The sequence below is a fragment of the Vulpes lagopus genome, chromosome 8 (assembly GCF_018345385.1).
Source record: "Vulpes lagopus strain Blue_001 chromosome 8, ASM1834538v1, whole genome shotgun sequence".
NCBI lineage: Eukaryota > Metazoa > Chordata > Mammalia > Carnivora > Canidae > Vulpes > Vulpes lagopus.
The window spans coordinates 42,489,206-42,497,967 of record NC_054831.1 but is presented as its reverse complement, the minus strand read 5'-3'; positions in this window follow the sequence as shown (position 1 = coordinate 42,497,967).

The window sequence follows — 8,762 nt, the reverse complement described above, 5'->3', positions numbered from 1 at the left end:
ACAATGCCGTGATAAATGGTTACAGTGATAAAGGTGCAGGTTGAGGAAGTCAGCATGATCCATGAGAAAAACCCAGATTCTAGGCCATTGTAATACATCCTAAAGTCGGAGCAGAGATCGGGCAGATAGTGAAAGCCTGGGCCTGTTGGGGAAAAAAGCTTGGACTTTATCCAGTAGGCAATGAAGAACTGTGGAAAAGATTTTAGCCAGTGGAATAACAGGATGAGGTTATATTTCAGAAGATCTTTGGAAGGCCCTGACTTGCTTTAATCAATGGGCATGGGCAGGGAAGAGCATACTATGGAGAGGACTATCAAATCATCTCTTTAGGATGGCATGGCACTGACACCATTTTTTTTAAAAGAAATGTACCTGCACATGTAGAAGAGATTAGATGATGGGCGCTTAGACTTGAAATTAAAGTAGCTAGTTTTTATTCTGCTAATTGGAAATGGCACATGTCCTGATTTAGTTTTGCTAGTGGCTTCCTGTTCACACTCCTTCATTTTGAAACATTTATATGCATCACTTGATAAGCCTTCTACATATTCTCATGGAAACCTAATGGTCATTAATTTCTTTTTTTTTTTTTAAAGATTTTATTTATTCATGAGAGACACAGAGAGAGAGAGGCAGAGACACAGGCAGGGGGAGAAGCAGGTTCCATGCAGAGAGCCTGACTTGGGACTCGATCCCGGGTCTCCTGGATCACACCCTGGGCTGAAGGTGGCGCTAAATTGCTGAGCCACGGGGGCTGCCTTGAGCCACCTGGGCTGCCCTGGTCATAGATTTCTTACTTTGAAATTTCTACTTTTTTGGACCCAGGCCTCAGGTGGATTGGAATACATTCATCTTACATTGTCACAGGGGTAGTGCCCAGGAAAAAAAATATCAGAAACCTCAATTCAGCTTGAAGTCGTCCACCTTTGTGCATTGATAGAAGGATGTGACGATGTTTGTGGTGGTTCAAATGAACCCTTATGTGTTAACAGAACTGCCTTCCTCAGCCGCCCATACCATATCCTTTTTCATGAAAAATGTCTCCCCACAATTTGGCAGAGCCCAGTGCTGAATCTATAATGCATGGGGTCACGCTACACAGGTGCCAGCATGTAAGAGGCCACTATCAAAGAATAACCCTTGTCAGAGCAACAGAGAGGGGCTGTCCCCTGGATCTCAAAACATACATTTGATCAGTGTCCCAAATAAACCTGTTGCATGACTTGGAAGAAAGGATTGCTTTAGCTGGAGGAGATAATACAGAAAGCTCCAAGCTCAAACTCAAGCTCAATTGGTTTTTGAAAAGAAATGGTATTTCCATATTCTGATCTCATATCAGAAGATATTAGAGACCATTTCTTTAAGGTGATGTTTTAAACTTCTGTTGTTTTTAAGAACAAAGCCTTATCCCTTGCACAATGTGGAATAAGAAACAAAATAATTTGATAAAAATAATGAAATGCAACAAAGTATTTCAGCATTTGGGTGATACCTTTGACATACCAAAATCACCTATTTCTGACATTCCTCTCATGCTAAACCATGTGGAATCAATGGTGAATCTTTCTCAAAAGTCCAGGAATGCTATCTTGCAAATTTTTTTTTCTCTACATCTGAAACAGATGAAACAAGTGGGAGAAACCAATGATTTCCTTTTTTCTTTTTAAATGAAAATGAATACCACTTGCAGATATTAATAAAATAATTAGATGTGACAGCATAGTCCTTTGAACTAGAGCACAGGTAAAATTAATAAATGACGTGGAAAAAATTTACTAGCCTGAGTTTTGACAACTAAGAGAACCATTCTGCTGGCCCATTTGTGTGCTTTTCAGGACAATCACTAGAACATGCAGTGGCTCTAGCCAGAAGACTCCACACACTATTAGCAAAGAGTTAGTTAGAAGCTTACCCAGCAGGGGAAGAAGAGTGGCACTGACTCAACATCTAAGGAAATGCCCTCATGCTGGATAGTGGTCTGCAGTTGGGGGAGGTGGTGAGAAGGAAAAGAGGTGGCTTAGGAGTGGGGGAGTGATGGAAAACGATGGGATTTGCAAGGATGAGGGAAGGACATAGAAGGGGAGTGTTTATGAGGGTAGAGGAAGCCATAAAGCAAGGATTAAAGAAGTCCATATGGAGGAGAAGGAGGTGATGGTGGACGTGTAAGATAATTTTTTAAAAGAACTTCATAAATTACATGCTTATTCTTGGTAGATACTTCAGGCACAGTATCCTAAATAACATGCATGAATGTCATTTTAGAAGTAAGCACTTAATATTCTCAAATCTGGTTAATAGGTGAGAATATTGTTTTTTATACTAAAAGTTGTTCTTTAAAAAAATAAAAGTTATTCTTTTAGAAGAACAACTTTTTTCCCCATACTTCACATATCCTGAGTATGGCAGCTCTTTTTAAGTCAAATATATATATATATATGTGTGTGTGTGTGTGTGTGTGTATATAAATACACATAATACAAAAAATATATATGTATGTATGACATAATATATGTATATATAATCAAAACTTTTTAATCATAAAATAACTAAACATTACCAACAATACATGGGAAAAATGCAGAAAAAAAATTGAAAAATAGGTATGGGGATCCCTGGGTGGCACAGCGGTTTGGCGCTTGTCTTTGGCCCAGGGCATGATCCTGGAGACCCGGGATCGAATCCCACGTCGGGCTCCCGGTGCATGGAGCCTGCTTCTCCCTCTGCCTATGTCTCTGCCTCTCTCTGTGTCTCTTTCTCTCTCTCTCTCTCTCTCTCTCTCTCTCCCTCTCTGTCTCTCATGAATAAATAAAATCTTAAAAAATAAAAATAAATAAAAAATTAAAAAAATAAAAGTTATTCTTTTAGAAGAACAACTTTTTTTCCCCATACTTCACATATCCTGAGTATGGCAGCTCTTTTTAAGTCAAATATATATATATATATGTGTGTGTGTGTGTGTGTGTGTGTGTGTGTGTGTGTGTGTGTGTGTGTGTGTGTGTGTGTGTGTATATATATACACATAATACAAAAAATATATATGTATGTATGTACATAATATATGTATATATAATCAAAAACTTTTAAATAAAATATATACTACCAACAAACATGAAAAATGCAGAGTAAATTGTCATAATGAACGTAGACTGTGACCTATATTCAGTTTGAATATATGTTTGAAACAAATGACTCTTCTTCTAAAGCAAAGAAATGTAAACTTCTAGCCTCATTTAAAATAAAAAGTCAGCCTGATCAGTGCAATACTTTTTGAAAGTGGTTAAATAAATAAAAATTTAAAAAAATAAAAGTTATTCTTTTAGAAGAACAACTTTTTTTCCCCATACTTCACATATCCTGAGTATGGCAGCTCTTTTTAAGTCAAATATATATATATATATGTGTGTGTGTGTGTGTGTGTGTGTGTGTGTGTGTGTGTGTGTGTGTGTGTGTGTGTGTGTGTGTGTGTGTGTGTGTGTGTGTGTGTGTGTGTGTGTGTGTGTGTGTGTGTGTGTGTGTGTGTGTGTGTGTGTGTGTGTGTGTGTGTGTGTGTGTGTGTGTGTGTGTGTGTGTGTGTGTGTGTGTCATATGTACATATATATTTTTTATAATTATATACTCTTTTATTTTGCTTTTTATTATTATCAAATCATTTTAAACAAACTACATTTGTTTGTTTGATATCATTTGATATCATTACATTTACCCTTAAACACTGTATACTGTATCATCAAAAAGTACTTAACTAAACAATCACAATACCATTGCCACAGCTCAAAAAATTAATTACATAGTATCATCTCATAATGAATCTACATTAAAATTTCCCTAGTAATTTCTGGAATTATTTTATAGGTTTTTTTTTTTTCAAAACAAGATTGAAGTAATGTTCTCATATTGCTTTTGCTATGTCTTTGAAGTCTCTTCAAATCTGTAACCATCCACCCACATTTTTTATGACGTTGACTTTTTTATGAACCCAAAAAATGTCTGATAGGATGCCTCATTTTCTGGTCTTGTCTGCTGGTTTCATCACTATGTCTTTTAACTTGTTCCTCTACTCCCTGCATTCCTAGCAAACTGAAAGAAAGTTCTAAAAGCTTGATCAGGGCAACCGGGGTGGCCCAGCGGTTTAGCGCCGCCTTTGGCCCAGGGCGTGATCCTAGAGACCAGAGATGGAGTCCCACGTCCCGCTCCCGGTGCATGGAGCCTGCTTCTCCCTCTCTCTCTCTCTCTCCCTCTCTGTCTCTCATGAATAAATAAAATCTTAAAAAATAAAAATAAATAAAAAATTAAAAAAATAAAAGTTATTCTTTTAGAAGAACAACTTTTTTTCCCCATACTTCACATATCCTGAGTATGGCAGCTCTTTTTAAGTCAAATATATATATATATATGTGTGTGTGTGTGTGTGTGTGTGTGTGTGTGTGTGTGTGTGTGTGTGTGTGTGTGTGTGTGTGTGTGTGTGTGTGTGTGTGTGTATATATATACACATAATACAAAAAATATATATGTATGTATGTACATAATATATGTATATATAATCAAAAACTTTTAAATAAAATATATACTACCAACAAACATGAAAAATGCAGAGTATATTGTGTATTGAACGTAGACTGTGACCTATATTCAGTTTGAATATATGTTTGAAACAAATGACTCTTCTTCTAAAGCAAAGAAATGTAAACTTCTAGCCTCATTTAAAATAAAAAGTCAGCCTGATCAGTGCAATACTTTTTGAAAGTGGTTAAATAAATAAAAATTTAAAAAAATTGAAAAATAGGTATGGGGATCCCTGGGTGGCACAGCGGTTTGGCGCTTGTCTTTGGCCCAGGGCATGATCCTGGAGACCCGGGATCGAATCCCACGTCGGGCTCCCGGTGCATGGAGCCTGCTTCTCCCTCTGCCTATGTCTCTGCCTCTCTCTGTGTCTCTTTCTCTCTCTCTCTCTCCCTCTCTGTCTCTCATGAATAAATAAAATCTTAAAAAATAAAAATAAATAAAAAATTAAAAAAATAAAAGTTATTCTTTTAGAAGAACAACTTTTTTTCCCCATACTTCACATATCCTGAGTATGGCAGCTCTTTTTAAGTCAAATATATATATATATATGTGTGTGTGTGTGTGTGTGTGTATATATATACACATAATACAAAAAATATATATGTATGTATGTACATAATATATGTATATATAATCAAAAACTTTTAAATAAAATATATACTACCAACAAACATGAAAAATGCAGAGTATATTGTCATAATTGAACGTAGACTGTGACCTATATTCAGTTTGAATATATGTTTGAAACAAATGACTCTTCTTCTAAAGCAAAGAAATGTAAACTTCTAGCCTCATTTAAAATAAAAAGTCAGCCTGATCAGTGCAATACTTTTTGAAAGTGGTTAAATAAATAAAAATTTAAAAAAATTGAAAAATAGGTATGGGGATCCCTGGGTGGCACAGCGGTTTGGCGCTTGTCTTTGGCCCAGGGCATGATCCTGGAGACCCGGGATCGAATCCCACGTCGGGCTCCCGGTGCATGGAGCCTGCTTCTCCCTCTGCCTATGTCTCTGCCTCTCTCTGTGTCTCTTTCTCTCTCTCTCTCTCTCCCTCTCTGTCTCTCATGAATAAATAAAATCTTAAAAAATAAAAATAAATAAAAATTTAAAAAAATTGAAAAATAGGTATGGGGATCCCTGGGTGGCACAGCGGTTTCTCTGTCTCTTCTCTCTCTCTCTCTCTCTCTCTCTCTCTCTCTCCCTCTCTGTCTCTCATGAATAAATAAAATCTTAAAAAATAAAAATAAATAAAAAATTAAAAAAATAAAAACTTGATCAGATTCGAGTTTAACATTCTGATGAGCATATGTCATTCATGATGCCATATCCCTTGTATCACATCCCATTAGTATCAAGATTTTGGTTTCAAAATATCATCCTAATCATGCTACTGACAAAACTTGACTGATTTCCGGATCTGAGATGGAGGACAAAGAAGGTCAACCAACCTTGTTCTGGAAAGCACAAAAGTATCCAGATACTAGTGGGTCACATCAAAAGAACAAAATAGCCAATTTAAGGGGTCTCACTGGTTAAATCTGGGACACTTTAAGCGTCAAAAAAAAAAGGACTGGGATTGATTAAAATACATTGAATCTATAAATCTGTATAATAATCATAATACTTTAAAAAGTAAACAATGCAGGATCACTTGGAGATGAGGAATGGTTCACACACTCCTAAGGTAGGTTCTCTCCCTGTCTGGCATCTCAATCTGATCCACACCTCCATGTCTTGAGTCTAAAATACTCCAGCTTTCACTTACACTTGGACATTGATCCCAGCTATCCCTTATGTGTGGCTGGAATAATTGGTAAAGGTCATGGGAACTGAAACTAGATTTTCTTCCCGAAAATTACTTAAGTCTCATCAAAAAAGATAATATATCAAACATCACATTATCATTTTAAAATAAAATTGACAGCATATTTCAGGACTTTCCTAGTACTGCATAATTCTTCAAACTATTAAAAACCAACAAGTTTCTGATCCCAATTAATAAATATGCCTTGCTAGTAAACATTTTTCTTGTGGCTCTGGACCCACTGTAGTTATTTCTCTAAAGTTTACAGCTGTACTGTAAGAATAAGTAGCAGTTTTTCTCTTTAATATTTGAAAACTGGTCTCATTTCCTTATGTTGCCAACAGTCGAAAACACCAAACAAAATTCTACTTCAGAATTTAAAGAAAATATACATTTGTTCATTAAAGTCCAACTGCTTTGTATCATTTTTTCTCATGTATTAACATAGTAAACTAACATCTAATCCATGATGCAGAAGTCATACTAAATGCAACAGAAATAGTAAAATATCACAACGATGAGGGAAACCATCTTTGTAAAAATATATGCAAGAAGATAGAGTTCAAAAAGGAATATTCAGTATCTTTTTTTACCCAGAAAAATAGGTATGGGGATCCCTGGGTGGCGCAGCGGTTTGGCGCTTGTCTTTGGCCCAGGGCATGATCCTGGAGACCCGGGATCGAATCCCACGTCGGGCTCCCGGTGCATGGAGCCTGCTTCTCCCTCTGCCTATGTCTCTGCCTCTCTCTCTCTCTCTCTGTGACTATCATAAATAAATAAAAATTTAAAAAAATTGAAAAATAGGTATGGTGTCAGATAAAGACTTCTCAAACAGGTTCTATTCGGTTCTTAACAGAATCTTAATTCTCTCCTATATTTACCAACAATTTGAGAGACTTGCTTTGGGCCCATTTTGCTTCCTTTTCATTGCACAGACATTTGTTCAAAGGCTACCCAGTCATTCCTATAGATTCTATAGTAATAGTATCATATATATTGTATCATACACACACACACGTATATATTCTAAAATACAATTTTAGCCATGTTTTAGAAAGCCACCATCATACCTTATCCCCTAACTGGATAAGTATTCTCTCTCTCTCATTCTGGTTTTGTACTAGAATAAATTTTTTAGCTTAGAAACAACTTTGAAAATTGATCTTATTAACCATGATCTTGAGAGCAGGATCTTTTCAAATACATTTCAGAAAAGTACAGTTTGCATCTCCCAAGTCTGAAATTAAGAAACCATTAGCTGGTTTACGCCTCATTTCAGTACTGGTTTAAATCTGAATAGCTTTACTGTGCATTCATCAAATATTTAAATATTAATCATTAGAAGTCTTCCTGGCTGCAGACAGAACTAGAGCAGGGGCATTGGGAAAGGCTCAGAGAACTAGAAGAGGCTTGTGCCTCATTTATACCATGTGCAGCAAGGAGATTTCAGCATGGGTTTCAAAAAGGCCTGGGGATGCTTTCTAAAAATTCATCTCTCTTTGGAATAAACCATTTTTTTTTCTGCACAAACATTCAACTCTTACTAAGGGGAAGAACTAGGACAAAAAAAAAAAAATGACTATCTTCTGTTGTGTGATAGAAGAGCCAGTTCCACATATACTTTTCTGAGTTGTAGTGTGCACTCTGTTGCCGTAAAGGGATTATTTCACTTTTGCTTCAGTTCTTGCCACACAGAAGAGCTCTTCCTGAGAAATGAAAAACTTCAATCCCGTGTACCCCTAACGGTGTCTTATAATCTGGCTTAGATGCCCCATGATGAATCCCTGCTGGCAGGAAATTACTCTCCACTAATATTTGTCTACTGCACAATACTTTAAGTACCAGGCAAATTGACTATCAATCTCAAGCTAAATCTCAGTGCCACTTGCTCAGTGAAGAAATTCATTCATCATGTTCTAAATTAACCATTAATAAAACTCACCTTGCTAACGGAGGTGTAACTTTTTGTTAACTGCAGAAGTTGTTGATGCTGCATTTGACTGACTTAGCATCAGCTTCTTCCTCAGAATCAACTGGCCACTCTCCCATAGTTAAATTAAATTGTACCTGATTTGCCTCCTAATCTTTGTACCATCACTCAACATTAACTTGCAAACTCACTGAATAGCTTGGCTTGTCAGTTATACAAGGAAGACCAAGGGACACCACTGGCATAAAGTAAGCATTGCAGTGGGAGGGAGGGAGACTTTTCTCTGTATTTGCAGCACACTTTCAGAATCAAAGAGGTGAGCCATGATTCTACTGGCTATTGGACCAACAGAGCTGTATTAATTGACAATATAAAAGCTCCAGGGCCTCCATTATATTTCTTAGAAATTAAGTTCTTAATTTCTTCTCACCTTCTCACCATTATATTGATACTCAACTGCTATAAA